Source organism: Neomonachus schauinslandi, chromosome 9, assembly GCF_002201575.2.
Source record: "Neomonachus schauinslandi chromosome 9, ASM220157v2, whole genome shotgun sequence".
Lineage (NCBI taxonomy): Eukaryota > Metazoa > Chordata > Mammalia > Carnivora > Phocidae > Neomonachus > Neomonachus schauinslandi.
In genome coordinates this window covers 62260689-62278718 of record NC_058411.1, presented here as the reverse complement: position 1 = coordinate 62278718, position 18030 = coordinate 62260689, and the positions used below count along the sequence as shown (strand labels likewise).

Below are 18030 nucleotides of genomic sequence, written 5' to 3'. Positions count from 1 at the left end.
CCATTGCTAACATCTGAGTGTCGCCAGGCACTGGCTGTCGAAGCTTGATGCCATGCATGTAATGTTCTCTTTTACTGCACGTTTAATTCTTTATCTCCTCTAATCTTCGCCCTGAATCTCTGTCTTCATTTCCATCTCAGACAGTTTGGCTTTTATGCCAACATCTGTACATTTGCTTTGCATTGAAATTCCAAGAATAACATCTTTGCTGCTGGTGGTCTCTCTCCCTCAGTAATTGAAGGCACACATTCCTTGGATGTGTTATGTGGCGTGATTGAGCAGCTTTAGGTCTTTGTCAAACTTGGGCTTATTTGAAACTAGATAAATGAATTAGGGTTTGTTTTGTGGGCACTTGTGCTTTCTTTTCTTCTCATTGTGCCCCGTCTTACACCACCACTCTTTTTCCCTAATCTGGTTGAACCGTAGAGATTCTCATGTCTCTTTCCAGAAAGGTAGTTAATATTTAAGCACCACCACCTCTACTCTATGCCATGCCTGTCAGTTTGGTCTTCTCCCCCTGTGTGCTTTTTCTCTATACATCACTATCACCTCTAACCCCTAACCTCCACCATTAAGCTGCAATCAATTAGTGTAGGCATTCGTGACAAGGGATGTCTCAAGCTTGGAGAATTCAATGAAGAATTTTAAAAGTCCCAACATTGCAGGGTACACCTCGATATTGACCATGCAAGTCTTGTCTGTGGTTTAAATACAAAATTTACTAAGTGTGTCAGTTAAAATACATTTAGCTGCACATAAGAGAGTATGCGACCTATAGTTGGTTAAGCAGTAACATGGTTAATCGTCTGATGGTAAGAGCAGTCTGTGGGTAGGAACAGCAGGGGCTCAACGAGGTCAGCCAGGACCCAGATTTGTTCCGTTTTTCTGCACTGCCATCCTCAGTGCATTACCTTTTCCACTTAAAACTTGCCTCATCCGGATCTTGCCTCCCTGCGTGTGTGCACCTAATCTCAGCTGGTCCGCCCGAGACCCCTGAGTGCCAACCCTATTCCCCCGCGCGGTCCCATTTCCGCTCCAACAAGATGAAAGAAACTATCATGAACCAGGAGAAACTCGCCAAACTGCAAGCACAAGTGCGCATTGGTGGGAAAGGAACTGCTCGCCGAAAGAAGGTGGTTCACAGAATGGCTACAGCAGATGATAAAAAAACTTCAGTTCTCCTTAAAGAAGTTAGGGGTAAACAATATCTCTGGTATTGAAGAAGTGAATATGTTCACAAACCAAGGACCAGTGATCCACTTTAACCACCCCAAAGTTCGGGCATCACTGGCCGCGAACACTTTCACCATTCCAGGCCATGCTGAGACAGAGCAGCTGACAGAAATGCTACCCAGTATCTTAAACCAACTTGGTGCAGACAGTCTGACTAGTTTAAGAAGACTGGCTGAAGCTCTGCCCAAACAATCTGTGGATGGAAAAGCACCACTTGCTACCGGAGAGGATGATAATGATGAAGTTCCAGATCTTGTGGAGAATTTTGATGAAGCTTCCAAGAATGAAGCAAACTGAATTGAGTCAACTTCTGAAGAACATAAAACTTGAAGAAGTTACTGGGAGCTGCTATTTTATATTATGACTGCTTTTTAAAAAATTTGTTCGTGGATCTGATAAAATCTAGATCTCTAATATTTTTAAGCCCAAGCCCCTTGGACACTGCAGCTCTTTTCAGTTTTTGCTTATACACAATTCATTCTTTGCAGCTAATTAAGCTGAAGAAGCCTGGGAATAAAGTTTGAAACAAGATTAATAAAGTTCTTTGCCTAGGGAAAAAAAAAACAACAACAACTTGCCTCATCCGTATTTTGGCATTTTGAGAATATATGATAACAGGTGTGGTATAACCAATGCTAAGCTTTTAGTTGGGTTCCATTTGTTGCAGCCCTAATCCAGAAGACTGTAATCCCTATGAAAGCAGGGGCCTTGTCTCTTTTTGTCCCTAATCATGTTTTTAACACTATCTGAGTCCCTGGAACATAGTGAGTGATCAGTATGTTACTTACTGAATAAATGAACCTCGGGAATGACATTTTTGAACTTCTGTTACTTGCTCCTATCATTGAATGCTGTATGCTAGGGTGAAACTTAACATTTGAATCAAATAATAAGGCAGGTCTCTTTGTCAGCTTCTGTCTCACTGTGTAATTAAGAGGATTTAGTGGCTTATCGTTTCATTAGATGCTTTTCCTAAGTCAATAAGCAACTCCCTTCTGTTTCCCTGGGCCAGCCCATTGCATGGTTCATGCCATCAGGAAGAGACCAGAAGGAGAGATGGAAGGCACAGGTTTAATTTACTCATGTGTGACACTGCGGAGTCCGAGGTCACCCTGCCTCCTCCTCCTCGGCTTGCAAGACAAGGGGAGGTGCTGAGAGGAGTAAAGGAAGGTAGTCAGTAGAGACAGGAATGGGTGGGAATTTGCTGCAAGCTCTCCCCTGCCTTCTCCTCTCCCTCCTTCCCACTGGGCCAGGTAGTTAAGGGAGATGTTAATGGCGGGCATGTGACAAAGGGATATGTTCCAGACTATTGATATCTTCCCAGAGGAGCATGAGTAATAATGGATTTGCTCTAGAAGAAAAGACGTCAAACAGAAATAAATGGAAACTTGAGCCTATGCAAAAACTCTCTTCTCACCTTAGCTTTTTTATGAAACTTGCCCTAAAAGTTATGGACCACATAAGAGAGGCCAGGGGATGAATTTGGTTTCAAGGGCATAAACATTGAATTGCCATTTGTACTGATTTTCAGATGCAATTTAAAAATTAATCCAGAATGTTCAGGTCATGGGTATTATGAAAGCTTTTTATTGTAATCCTAGACAAAACTTTATTACGCCATAAAGAAGTCAGGAGTCTTTAGTGAAAATTGTAGTTGACAGGAAAATAAAGTCGATTCCACTTAAAGCTAAAAGGTAGAGTAGGTCAGGAGATGCTTCTATGTATCTTTTACTTTAGAGCGCACTTATAGCTCAGGAAAGGAAGTATATTGATATTCTTGAAGTGGACGTCCTTCTCCTGTGTTCACTAAACCTGAGTTAGCCAGGTGGAAGGATGCCAAATTAAGCCTTTATTACTCTGCCTGGGGCACTGGAGCTGGTGTTACCAGCCCAAGAATGAATGTTCAGTGCCAGCGACACGCTGCCCTCTGCTGAGACCACAGAGTTCCCTCCCTTATTTTTCACATCTCATCTAAGTACTTAAATAAAAATATCTTGAATGATAGCGTTTCCTGCAATCTCATTTCATTCTTCACTCGCCTTTCTCAGTTGCTGGAAATTAAACATTATCATCATCACATCTTAACAGAAAGATGATGGGGTCCATAGAAATGTTGATTCAGGGTTAGGAGCATTTCATCTGTGATCTTTGCCCTCAAGGAAATTAGGACCTATTAGAAAGATTTATAATCATAAATGTTCAGTGTTCAGCTTATAATGCCAGTGCACTCCTCCCAGGAAAAAACAGTGTAAATGGAGATTAGCTTCCTAGCTGAGTCCACAGAGCCTGTGTACCCATAATGGAACCCAGCAGTAAAACTGACCATCCTCATTTTTTTTTTAAGATCTTATGTATTTATTTGAGAGAGGGAGAGAGAGAGAGAGCGCGCACGAGCAGAGGGGGAGTTGGAGGGGGAGTCGGAGGGAGAGGGACAAGCAGACTCCCTGCTGAGCAGGGAGCCCAATGTGGGGCTTGATCCCAGGACCCCAGGATCACGACCTGAGCTGAAGGCAAATGCTTAACCCACTGAGCCACCCAGGTGCCCCATAAAACTGACCATCCTTTCATACCTTATAGGTCCTGGGAGCAGCTTTCCTTGTGCCTCGGGGCACTAGCATGGTGCTGGGCAACATTTTGAAATAGATCGAAACTGGTTAGAATACCTTTCTATCAGCATTGCTGACGACACCTTTATCTGTTAGTAAGGTTTCCTCAGGCCTGTAGTACCCACATGTCCTTAGGTTATTCTATGTCTGCCACCCTAAGCCCACCATTTGGGGAAAAGAGGTAAGATAAGCTCCTTACCCTCAAAGAGCTCCATTGTTCAGAAATTTTCTTTTCTAGTTTTTGTTGGGTTTTTTTGTTTTGTTTTGTTTTTTTTTACATTATCAAAATTCCAGCTCTCGGTGCATCTCAGTTTCTCTAGGGATTAAGAGAAAAGCAAACTGGTGACATCAATGCATGCTGCTGTGTGAATTATTAATAGTCTTTTTCACCTACTCAGATGATTCACTTTCTAAACAAGTATGTTTGTTAAATCAGACAAATTTCTAACCAGAGTTACTTGTGTTATTTCAGACACTGTAGCCAAAGGTAAGGGGAAAAAAGCTCAAAACATTTCTTAAATGTTTTTAGAAGACCACTCAAAAATATTTATTGGCACCGTAGGTTATAAATGAAGATAGTCCTGTCACAAATTAGAATGTGGGTACAAACACACAAAACTATAAACAAGGTATAAAGTGAAAGCTAGAAGAACAGTATAGAATATGGTGTAAGAGCTCAGAGCAGAACAAGATGCTTTCCAACTGTCCATTGACAGAAAGCTGAGTGAGGCCTCTGGATGAGGCTTACCTGACGGGGTCTGTGTAAGTTTAGCTGAGGGTGAGAGTCTGGGCGGGCCAAGAGAAGAGTCTAAGCAAGAGCACTGCAATGCTGCCCTGGAGGAGCCTGGCCTCCGGAGAGGTCCCTGTTTCTCAGGAGTTGTTCTGCTGTGGAAGCAGAGAGAATTAGAAATCAACACCTGACTACCCTGCACTTTGTATACTTGAATTCTCTTCTCAACTCTAAGAGCAAGCATCTTAGGAGAAAGGGCTCAGCAAGATCAAGTAACTTGCTTGAAATCCTCTAGTTGGTAAATAGCAAGATCATGATTATGATCTTGATCTGCCTGATTTTCAAGCACATGCTCATGTCACTGCGTAGCCTTTGCCTACTTATCCCCATGGGGACTTGGCCCAGCAGCCATGGGGGAGGGATGGGGCACTCATCAGCTTTTGTCCGTTGAGAAATGTCTGCCTGTGGATGGGTACATTTATTTAAATATGTGTACTTTGAGAAGACTTCCTAATGTTAATTTTCACAAAAATAATGGCATAATTTAGCAAACCCTCTAAAGGGAGCACTAGCACAAGAACCCCTCATCTTGAAACCAATGGTACAAATGACTTATTTTTAACCATTTGAGTTCATGCCAAAACAAGGTGAGTTGTCCAGAACAACATGGTTCTTTTTTGAAAATGTGTCTAGTCTTGCCTGTTTTTTAAAAGACCTTTTCTATGAAATGCACCAGCATTCTACTGCAGAAAATGCCTTCGTTCATGTGGTAGCTCCAGCATTTCTGGGCATTCTGAGAGCCCGGGGGCCATGAAAAGGTCTGCAGCTCCCCTTCATGTCTCTTTCTTCAGTTGCACAATCACCTTCATCTTAGATCACTTTGGAGAAGTTTATCTGTCTTTAGAGACATGCATGCTTTCTGTTTGGGGAAGAAGTAGTCAGGACTACAGTTGACCCTTGAACAACACGGGTTTGAACTATGCAGGTCCACTTATACACAGATTTTTTTTTTCAATAAATACAGTGCAATACTGTAAATGTTTTTTCTCCTTATGCTTTTCTTAATATTTTCTTTCGTTTATTGTAAGAATAGGGTGTATAATCCATATAACATACAAAATTCGTTATTCAACTCTTTATGTTATCAGTAAGGCTTCTGGTCAACTGTAGGCTGTCGGTAGTTAAATTTGGGGGAAGTCAGAAATTACATGCATATTTTCAACTGTACGGGGGTCAGCACCCCGAACCCCTGTGCTGTTCAACAGTCAACTGTATTTTGGGGAGGGGGGGGTGAGGAGGGATTCAATTTTGGTGTCACTAAAGTGCCTTCGGTTGGAGGGTGATCCTGGCCCACTCCGGTTCCTTCTGGCCTGAGTTTTCAGTTGGGCACTGCCCAGCTCCGGGTGCTTCCTCTGCCCCTCTCATGGCTCCTTAGCACTTCCGTCTGAGAGTGGCTGTCAGAAACTGGAAAAAACCAAACCTCAAGTCAAAGCTTTTGAGAGAATTTTGTTGAGGAAGGCGACTAGAAGCATGTTTTTAATACTATGAAATTTGGGGATTGTCCATGGCTTTCTTGATTGAGGCCATGTCTATGCTATTGTGATTACTAAGATTTGTCTGCACTTTAATTGTTGGTAGGGATTATACGCAAACAATCATGGAACGCTACATCAAAAACTAATGATGTATTGTATGGTAATTAACATAACATAATAAAATAAAATTTTTAAAAAATACACCTTTAATACACTTCTTATATTGTTAAACAACCAGTTGCATCCTGGAATGGAAATAGAAGGATAAGACCCTGAATGCAGACTACTAAAAGACAGTTACAGTGAAATACTTTTTTTCATGATAGAATTGTTTTAATTACTTATGGAAGGTAAGTACATAAAGTCATCTTTCCAGACCTGGTTGACTACATATTGTATTTAACAAATTAACTAACTAATTGACAAATGCTCTAATGATCATGATTGTATTAACCAGTGAGATTTTTGCTCATTTCTGGGTGGCTCTCGTATTCAAATTCTAAGCAGTAATTTTTCATCATTAAAGAGGTTTGCAAACATCATTATAATTGTTCCTGCCCATCCCCCATCCTTTCATCTTTCTTTTTCTTCCCGGTTTGTTGAAAAGAATAAGCATAGTATTCTGAATGGTTACTTCTTTCCTTCTTCTGGCATCTGACAGTAAGCTTAGTTATGCACAAATCATTCTGTGCGTTATGAGTCACTGGCTCTTAGGCTCATTTTTGGTGAAATTAAATTTGTCCTTTTCCTTCACTGATGGGAATATTAGCTTGCCGTGTTGGCTTCCTTCTCAAAGGGAGTGGGGATGCTAGTGGCGTGACTGGAGGGAATAACTTTATCTCCTTTCATACAGTCTCTGGGTGGAATTGTTGAAGGACAGAAGATTTTTCTCTAGCAGGAGAGAGACGTTCCCCCCGCCCCCCGCCCCCCGCCCCGCCCCTGATACAGAACTCTCACACTCCAGGTCCTTTGACACATCACTGACTGTTGGAGAGCGTGGAGCCAGTGTTTACTGCTGGTTCTTGGGTGTTAAACAGCCCTCCACTGCTTTTATGGTACCATTAATTGCACTTAATGCAGCTGCATTTCTAGAACGCTTGGCTAGGCTCTGAAAATTAAGTAGAGGGTACTTTGTTATAAAATTCACTGTAATGAGCTCTGGTGGGACAGGGTCTGTTAAGTTTGAAATTACCTCGGGCCATTTCTAAAGGACTTCTTAAAATATTTCATATCTATAAAAGTTTGTAACTAGATAAATAGCCACAGAGAGAGTGTTGTACCAGGCAGAAGGAAATCCACATTTCTCCTCAGTGCCATCTTTGAAAAAATATGAATGTTTTGAATGTTGGAGAGCAGTGTTTGTTTTCTGCGTCGTCCTCTGCCTCCCAGATCCACTAAATTCCAGCTTTCCGGCTGTCCTCGCGTTAGCTCAGCTTGAGCTATTTGCACCATAATTTATAGATACAGACCTCTTTCTTTCTTGGTTCTTGTTTTGTTTTTGAATCCAAATCCTACACTGAACTAGAATAAATAGAGGACCCCTCTCTGGGTGTACATAAATTGGTTCAAGAAGAGGTCACACCTCTAAGAACAAAAACACTGAAGAGACAGCTGTAACTACTAGCCAATTAGTCTAACGTTACAACTACCGGCCGGGGCCTGAGACGGATTCCTGGTACCTGGCTGATAGATGCTGAAAATGACTTTAATTTCCCCAGGATTCTTGGGCTATGTGACTGACTGCGGTAATGCTCTGCGGCTAATAAATTTTCAGATTGACTCATTTACCGGGTAGCTTTACCAAAACATCCAGGTAATCCGTATGTACTCATTAGAGACAGGTCCAGAACGAATTCCCTTAGGACTGATTTGAAAAACCTCGCTGGGATCAGCCTCACTGAGCTTTAGATGCACTGGCACAAATCAGGTGGAGGATCTTCTATGGTTTTAGTGCAGCAATTTATCTGAGTTTTGTAGTTAAAGTTTGAGCATGAGGTAATTAGAGCCCTCCAAGCTTGAAATTCATGAACCTTATTCCCCCTTTAATAGACTCTGTACAAGCTTGCCAAGCTCACCGTTTGACTGATGGTATAGACGGAGCCTTTGTTAAAAGCCTCTGGTCAAAATGTAGTTTTAGAAATTTCGAAATCCGTTTTCTTTTCTATTTAGCTCTTACGTGTGTAAACAGGGGAGACTGCTGCGTGTTATTACCGAGGGTCAGACGGCAGTCTGCTGTGCCCTTTGGAAATATTCACTAGTCAATAATCAAATACATGCAGCTGGTTGCAGCACCACACCTGCCGTCCAGATGGGTCTGACAACAAACATGACACGACCAATCAGGACCGAAGAAGAGAGGGGGCGGAATGCCGTGCGTCTGTTTGGTTTCTTGTGCTGTTTATCCCTCCTGGCAAAAACTGGAAGATAACCTTTACTCCGCTACCAATGTGGTGGTAGGCAGCGCTTGAGCGTACGTGTCTCTGCATTAGGCGGCTGTAATCTCATCAAGCCTCCCAGTACCTACCTTGTACACATTCTTTAAGAAGTTGAGCCTCTAAGTGTGGAATTTGAAGTATATATATATATATATATATATATATATATACACACACACACACACACGTATATGTATATATATGGATGAATGCGCACCTGCTGATCCATGTATGTGCACATTCATAGTGGTACGCTCCATGCCACCACACCCTCTTTCTCCGTTTACTTTTATCGAAGATCATTATGCTAAAAATGCGGAACACAGAATCAAGGTCTAGCTGTAGTCTTAAGGATTTTTACCTGTGCCAAAATATTCTAACACCAATGGCCGTTTTTATCAGTCCTGGTTGTGAACAAGGCCATGACATGTGATTTTACTCTGCCAAATCTGCAGAGGTTTTTGTTTCTTTTTGATTTACACCTGATTCCCTAGAATACACGTCTTTGAGAAAGGAGAAGGGAGCTACTGGTTACCACCACCTCATCTGTGTCAAATACCGTGCTAGGCACGTCATGTACATTATCTCATTTAATCCTTGAACAACACGCCGGAGTGGGCAGTAATACGTTCATCTCTCTCGTAACCGTATTTCTCTGAGATTTTACTAACTGGCTCTAGGTCACACACACCCTAGGAGACGACAGAAAAGTTCTATTTATAGAATATCCCCTTAGTGACTCTCCGTAATCTTCCTCATCAAAAGCATTTTACCAGCACCCATTTTTATTTTGCCACAGAGAGCTTTTTAAAAACCCAGATTGCATTAAAATGCATTTATTCCTTACTCTTTTCTAGGTCTTTGCTGGAAAACTGTCACAAATATTGAGATTTAGCCCTTGCCACAACTCTTTGAACAAAGAATGATTACCTCACTGTACAGATGGGGAAACCAAGGCCTGGATGTCAGGTGTCTTACCCTCGTTCACCAGCTGGTAAATGGCAGAGCTGAGACTAGAAATAAGGGTTTCTGTCTCTCAGAATTATGCTCTTTCTACTAAACTACAACTGTCTCCCCACTTCTTAAGTACTCCTAAATACTCTGATGAATAAAAATGTGAAGACCCTTTGACGAGTATGACAGAGGACAGAGCTAGACCCAGGCTGACATACTAACTGCGGAAGAAGTTCCTTCTAAAAAAAACAGTGTCAGAAAATGAGGCAAATACACCTCTGAGGGCAATACAGGGAAGGAAGAGCGCTTCCTCTTCTTCTTGACTGGGGGTTAAATTATGAGGAAAAAAGATGGAGGTGGCTCGCCGCAATGCCACCTATTAAAGTGAAGTTGGCCCAAGACCATTAGTGACCACATAGTCCCTCTCAGATTCTGAAAGCCCTGAAGTGAGTGGTTTTCAAAGAAAAGAAGAGAGAAAAGCTAGTGAGTTGAAAGAGTACGAGGAACCTTGAGTATTTTCTTCTAACTGCTGAGGATGAGGCTTGTTTCAACAACATTTTGGAAATTCCAGAAGCTTGTCTTTCTTCCTTCCCATCTAGAACATTGAACCTCACTGAAGGTGAGGCAGCTAAATAAAAGACACTTGTGTTTTCTCTGATTACTTAATATTCTTTTAGTTCACAACTGGGTATATTAATAATCTGTTGTGATACCAGCGTATGGGTATTTGATAGATCTTGGCTACAAGGAGGAATTGTTGACTGCTTTTGTGATCCAAGAGTTAGAGGGACTCCAAAAGCAATTCCAGGTAAGTCCTCTATTTATAACATTTTAAAAGCTTTTGCCATCCCAAGAGATGCAAGGAAGGAAGGAGAGACTAGTAACCAAGTGGACCAGGAAAGCGCATCCCTTTTGATGAGTGAAATGAAGGACACTATTGGTAGTGTGAGGTGAGGTAGAAGCCTTAAAATTACCCTTTCTATAGCACGTGGCCATCTTTGTATACAGAGAGAGTTTCGCATTTTCATGAAATTGGAAGGAAAATCACTCTAGCAGTGGAGACCTGGATCTTAGGAAAGAATGCCTGATTTCCCTATTTACACAGTGGAGAAAAAGAAGGGAGAGGGAGACCAGTCTGAAATGATGAGCCTGCAGGAGCGGCAGTATGGAGACTCTTAACAGGAGAGGTAAAGGGATGATTTCAAGAGAACAATGATGGCTTGATTTCAGTGTATTTCCCCATAGAAATATACTTTGGAATGTGAATCATAGATGATTATGTTATCTGACCATCATCTAGAAGAACTTGTTCTTTAAGTTGAGATCCTTTTGACTGGATGAGGCACCTCACCATGAAGCATCATTTTTGTAGATTCAGGTGATAGTAAAATATTGATTTTTTTAAAAAGTGATGTGTTACCCGTTTCTCAACCTAACTTGAACTCTGGACAGTTTTGTAGCTTCTTTCAGGGTTGTCCATCTTCTATAGCTTCTTTCAGGTTGTCCATCTTTGTAGCTTCTTTCAGGGTTGTCCATTTGTTCATGGAGTAGCTTCTATGGCTGTTGCTTGCTGCTTCTTAGGGTATAAACATTCTCAAGTCACTTAAAAAAAAAAAGTTTTCATCCTGGGTATTCTCCCACTTCTCTTCTCTGCCCATCCTTTATCCCTTATTCTCCTTCCTTTCACTTACAAATTCCTAAAAAAGGAATTTAAGGTGTGTAATTCGTGGTTGTCACCTGTCATTTACTCCTCAGTGGACAGCAGTGCCCCACCCAAGGTCTTCAGAACTCTTCCTTGGCATTTGACATAGTTGAAGAGTCGCTCCTTCAAATGTTCTGCTCTTCTTCTTTGTAGGTAGGACAACATCACCTCTTTAGCCACCTCCTGCCCCTCCGGTGGTTCCTTCTCAGGTGCTCCGCTGACTCTCTTTCCTCTCTTTAAATGCAGATGTTCCCCAGGCTGGCCCCCAGCCTTCCCTCCTTCTGCCCTTCTGTGGCTTCTCTGCCTATTGTATGCAAATGACTTGCAGCTTAGTCCTCACCATTGCCACGCCTCTACCTGGAGCCTCAGGTCTGCCAGACATCTCCTCTCCGTGCGCCTGTCCTAAAGATCCCTCCAGTTCCACGTCCTACCTTCTTAGCACCTTCTCTTCTAAAGGTCCTGCTACAGGGACTGATTGAACCATCTCTACTGTCAGGCACCCAACGTCTCTGCTGTCTCACACGTGTTCTTCCTTTCCCTTAATAGTCAATTTATGAACTCTCCCATTCTCACCTAAATACCTTTAGAACCGAACTCTTCTCTAGAGTCTTCTTGACTTATTTCCCAGGATTAACTCATCATCATTTCTTGCCTATGCAGTAGCCATAACTTCATCTTCCCTGCAAACACAATTCTATCCTGTGCATCACTCGTGTGTTTTGCTGAATTTGTGCTGTTGTGTAGGCTCTTCTCTCTACCTCAACCACACCTCTTACCACCACGTCCCTGGCTTGTTTGCCTGGAAAATTTCTACTCCTTTCTACCCCAGGTATCTTCCTCTCTTTTAAATCTTTGAATTTCACTGAAGTTAGATGTCCCCTTTCCTGAGATCCTCCAAAGAAACCATCATTTTATTACAGTTTGTATTTCTGTCTCCCCAGTCTCTAGATTCCTTGAGAGTACCGACTCCCTGCCATTTCCGGAACTGGATAAGTGTCTCCCATCCCAGGGCCTTTATACTTGGTCTTCCTTCACCTGGACGTCATGCCACTCCGTCACCTGATCCCTCTTTCTACTCAGAGTGTTGGAGACATCTTTTCTGATTTTGTTTTTAGCTTCAGAAATTCCTACTAACTTTTTCCCCTTCTCCCCTTTATTTTTTTCATGCCACTTACATAATTAGATGTGTGTGTATTGTTGTTGTTCTTGTCTGCCCCCTCCCCCCCCCCCCCCCCCGTCATGTCACCTCCATGCGGGCATGTTTGTCTGCTTTGCTCATGCTTCCCTGGCTTATCACTAGAGGGCCTGGCACGTAGTAGGCCCTCAATTAATACTTAGGTGAGTGTTTGAATTGTACCTTTTCCAACCGACATAATACTTGGCACAGAGTAGACCTGCAGTAAAGGTTTATTAAAAGAATAAACATGGAGTATGCATTTGACCGTGGTTAAATAAATTGCCATGTCTGAACCCACTAAACTGAAGAGACCAGTAGCTTCCTGGAAAAAAAGAATCAAGACAGCTGGAAGACAAATAAAAATGACTGGCTAGTGGCAAAGTCCATTCTCATCAGAATGCTGGTTCAGTTATTCAGTTCAGATTTTTGGCAAGTGATGCAGATTCTTTTTCAGAAAATGTTGATTGATTGCACAGTTGTACCCACTTCATTTGCAAACCTTCATTATCTCTTTTTCCTTTCCTCCCTCCGTCTGCATTTAGAAGGGGAGGAGCTGTGTATAATTCTACAAAGCAATTTTTGTGAATAAACCAACTTACTGGCTGCTACTTTCAGTCTCGCGGTTCCACACCGAATACAAGTGTCTGCTTTAGTCCTGTGTTCTCTCTTGCCTGGGTCCGTGGCATTCATTCATTTGCCTATTCATTTGATTACTCATTCATTCGAGGAATCATTTGTTCAGTTCCCTTTAGTGCCCAACCTGGTACAAGATACATGTGGATGCTTGGCTGTGGTCTAAAGCCAGAGTTCTTGACCTGAGGTCAGTGGAGGATGGGTTGCAGAAGCTCTCTGGGATTTTTGTAATTGTATGCACCAAGTTTTGTGTTTGAATATTGCCTCAGGAAGAGGGTTTGCTTAAACAGCTCTGTTATTCAAAGCAAGCAATAGGTTAAGAACCTCTGATAGAGGCTTGAGCTGAGCCTTGAATCTAAATAATAGGTCTTCAAATTAAGGTTTTTCTCCGTGATATGTGTCATGGTCAATGTAAGTATGAAAGAGTACGCTTGTGTGTGTCCTCCAGTCCAGGTCTGAAAGTCAGGGCAGCCTGTTTACTATCTCTGCACTCCAAATAGTGCCCCCATGTCTTAGCTTCTAACTCTGCCCAAATCAGAGACTCTGTAGGTTCCCAAGAGGCAGATGGCAGTGGTGATGCAGACCTTGATCTGCTAACACAAGCAAGACCTAGCGCCTGCTCACTTACCATTGATAATTGTGTGGACTTTTGTTTATATGAAATCAGAAGGAAGATGGTGGGTTTTAAGAGCTGATTTTGGTTTCCATTGGCGGTGGCTGTGTACATTTACCTAATCAAGTTATGTCTGAGGCATTCAGCATCTTAAAATGAATGCCAATTACTGCTGGAATAGGCCGTGAGTGAATCCTTCAAAAGAAAATTCAGTGGGCAGTTGCTGACACTCAGTGAATTGCTGGCTCTTTGCCCAAGTATGTGTGAAATGTTTGCACTGGTTTGAGGCCCTGATTGCAGTTGGCTCACAGGGTTTGTGGTGACACCGTTGATTTGATATCATGCCATAGGAAAGGCAGAGCCCGGGCACAACATGCAGAGAAACAAAATGTTCCCAATATTTAAAAAAAAAAAATTCCTAAATATTTCTAATATTTAGGAAAAATGCAGTCCCAATATTTCTGTTAAATTTGGAATTAAGTTAGTGATTTAGAAAAGTCATCTTTGGCCTACCCTCTGCTTTTCATAGCAAGGAGGAGAGAGCTGACATGTGCTGAATGCCTCCCTTGGGCTCAGCATGGGGCTCTAGAATGCTCATTCATTCACAGATATTTATTGTGCACCTTCTGTGTTCTGGGCCCTTTTCTGTCAGGGTTTCAGCAGTGCACAAAAGGATTTCCCCAGCTTATGAAGGTGAAAGACTAGCGGAGGAGAGAGGTGATATGCAAATAAGTTCTAGAAGGGAAATTAAAGGAGGGCCGGGCTGTCACATGTCTCACAACAGCCGTATGAAGCATTAACTCTTCTGACAGATTGGGAAGTTGAGGTCCACAGAGCCTAACTTATTCAAGATAACCCGGCTAATTAGAGACAAATGGAGGATTGAAAACTTGGGTCAGCCTGACTCCAGAACCCAAGTCCTTTCCTCTGCTCATAACTGTCCCCCAGTGAACTCCTCCTGCAAACAGAGAGCAGGAAGCATTTGGGGGAAGGAACCAGATGCCCGACAACGAGGACCTGAATCACCGCAGTCCCCTTCAGAACGCCCAAGGGGATGTGACGGTCCGTTTGGCGACTGCGTTGTCTCACGCGGTGTGAAGCTGTCTGCTATGATGTAGGCATGTGCTTCAGGGGCCTCAATGTCAGCGGTGGTGTTGGAGCGTTGCGGGAGTAGTGGAAGGTCAGGGTCTTCAGACCAAGTGCAGTGGACCTTGGTCTTCCTTGGTGTAATCGTGTGACTATAAAACTATGGTATTGAGCCTCAGGAAGGTGCGGTGGTAGTGGGGGGACCCAGCCTCACCAGCAACTGTAGGAGTGTGACAGTCCAGCGGTGTTGCAGCCTAAGGGAAAACAACTTGGAGTGGGCAAGATGATGAGCCCGAAACCTTGCTATGTGTAACCACGTCAATGTGCATTTGTCCTTGCCTTCATAGCTGACCAGTGGATCCCAGGGTCCTGTGTGTGTGTGCGTGCGCGCGCGCTGCCAAAGTGAGCATACAGGGTCTTGACTGTTGTATTTCACTGTCCTTGTGAGCTAACCTTCCATTCGCCATCTCCACCATACCCCTGCTCTGAGGCCTTTCCTGCCCCCGCTCTCCCTGTCTTATCCTTAGTTGAGAGTTGATAACTGCACATTTACTACATTTTACCCATTTGCTTATATATCAGTCTCCCCACTAGACTCTGATCCCCTGGAAGGTCAGGGTCTTTTCATTTGAATATTCTCAGAGCCTCAACAAATATTTTGCATGGATGCCTTTAGCTCTCTTATGATGATGTATAAAGAGAGCATCTAGATATGAAAATCGGAACCTGGCTTATGTCTCTAGCACCTAGGTCAGTGAGGTTAATATCTTTTATACTGCTATGTATTCACTAAATTTTGGATGAATAAATGTGATACCGTAGCCTGAGATGGTTAAGCTTTGGAAATTGATCAGAAAGACTTTCAAGCAGGTGCTGTTATAAGCAGAGAATTGTGTCCTTTGAGCCAACACCCCAGTGCTTCGTGGAACCATTCATGTTGACTCTACTTTTGGCAGAAAGAAAGTCACTAAATGCACTGCCAGGCATTGATGTGGCACAAGGGGTGGGGGGCTGCTGTCTGAGAGAAAATACGAATATGACTGAATATATGAATGGATGAACAGGACAGAGAAGAGGAAGAGGGCAAGAGACATGGCCTTCTTTCTCCCACAGAAACACAAGCTGCTTCCCGCACATCCAGCGTTTCTTAGCTCCCTGTCCTATCTGTCCTATCAGTGGCCTTGGAGAACCTGAAGGATGAATGGAGCATTGGATTGGAAGTAATAATGTTGTGCCTGACGTACCTCCGAATTTGTAGCAGATGTTACAAATGTCGTAACATAAAATTTGGGGATCGGACTAGGAAAACAAAATCAAGGTCACAGATGTGTACCTCTTCCTTTTACCATCGAGTGCTGACCTACACCATACTGTTTCATTGATAATCTCTACCCCCTCCTACTGGGTGCAATCATGCCAGTAACAGTCGTGAGCTGCTGAGGTCAGAAGGGGGGACAATGGTATGGTAGCGCTCAACTGAAAGGATTTGAAGACAGTTTTCAAAATGAAAGTGTAAGCCTTTTTTCCCCCCCCAGACCCTACTGAACGAGCAAACCAAATCTAACCCGCATTAAAAATGTAACATGCTCAAAATCTGTTCAGCTGATTAGTGAGGGAGGTCATTTCTGTCAATTAAAAGACAAGTTTTAAACTTTGCAGAGTTGGTGTGGCATTGAAATCTCAAATTTGATGTGATCTGTTTTTCCGGTTGAGAGCTCTGATCAGAGAATACTTGGTGTCTTTTTATAAACTATGCAGTTAATTCATGAGAACACACGGTGTTTCTTCCTGACATAGACTAGGTGATTTGTAGAAGAAAGTGGTCATTGGAAGAAGAGGAATTTACATAAGAACAAAGACAATAACAGCAACAAAAGAAGAAGCTCAAATTGATAGCCTGGGGATTGTACTCAGAAAGCAGAGCACCTTCATACCTCAGGCCCACATTCAGGCTCCACGCCCAAGCCAGGGTCTGTGTCGCCCACTGTCTGTGGCCCACTTGACCTTCTGTCACACAGGACCGCCTCACTCAGTGGTTTGCATCTTAGTCATTCATCTTTGTGTGCACAGTACCTAGCAGAGCACCTGCCAAATGGGAAGGGTCAATGCATGTTCGTGCTGTAGCTCTGAAGCCAGAAATCGTTTCTATCTTCTCGCTGAGCTCATGTTAGGTAAAAATAAAGACTCCCCATCACTCGAAGATTCTACATTCTTCATTCTTTTTTTTTTTTTAATGTATTTGAGAGAGAGAGAGAGAGCATAAGCAGGGGGAGGGGCAAAGGGAGAGGGAGAAGCAGACTCCCTGCTGATCAGGGAGCCCAGTGTGGGGCTCGATCCCAAGACCCTGGGATCATGACCTGAGCCGAAGGCAGATGCTTAACCAACTGAGCCACCCAAGTACCCCTATATTCTTCATTCTGAAGTCACTTGATAACTGCCACACTCTTAAAACTTCCCCAGATTGAGAAGGGGTGAAATCCACCATACTCCACATCTCTGCTGAGAATCCAAAGATGGGAATTTGTCATGATCAATAACCTTTTTACCTTTATTTATTTTGTAAAGAAAAGAGGCCATTCTCATATCCTTCACTGTGTTAAGGGGATTAAATAGTCAAGTTTAAGCTTTGCCACCCAAACCACCCCACACCCCCCCCCCCCCCCCCCGCGCTCCCCCTCCCCGGTAGCAAGTTATTGAAGCCAAGAAACATACTCAGAAAAGACTCAGACGTCTTTTAAGTTATTGTTAGACTTTGGTCCTTTAAAAGTACCCTCTTTTTTTTATATACATTGTTATTTTGGCATGATTAAGAAAGTAAAATTGGAATAATCAAGTAACTCCTTCCTTTTGTATAAAGTCCTGTTAGGAATTATAACAAGCATATCCTCATCCTTTGTCCAGCCTGATGCCATGCTCTTCTCCGCTGATGCCTTCAGGCATCTCTTAAGGATTCCCCTCATGTACCCCACCCAGGCTGTGGATCATGCCTGCATCTTCCTGAGGTTTCTGTCCAGGAGACTTTGGCTGTCAGAGCTCCGTCATTCCCTCAGGTGCTGTCACTCCAAGCAGCCGCTTCACCCACAGCCTGAAGAATGTCATCGGTCGAGGGGAAGTTTGGGTCCTCTCATGAAGAATGTTAATCACCCTTTATCGTAGCCCATATAAGGGACATATATAATAGTTCCTATATTAACTACCAGATTGTCAGAGAAAGGCTATTTTTCCTTTTCCCCAGCTACAGATGGAGAAATCCCTGCTTTGGTAGCTAGAAACTCTCATTTCCTTCAAGGAAAAGGAAGGCGTGGTGGGCAACGTGAGTCTTTGAA

General features: G+C 43.0%; 1 protein-coding gene and 1 pseudogene across 2 annotated transcripts in view; both read left to right on the top strand.

Annotated features, from left to right (window-relative positions):
- NPAS3 (neuronal PAS domain protein 3) overlaps window positions 1-18030 on the top strand; it is an 840191-nt gene that overhangs the window by 387215 nt on the left and 434946 nt on the right. The gene's annotated exons all lie outside the window — the stretch shown is intronic.
- Window positions 1006-1545, top strand: LOC110585211 (annotated as a pseudogene).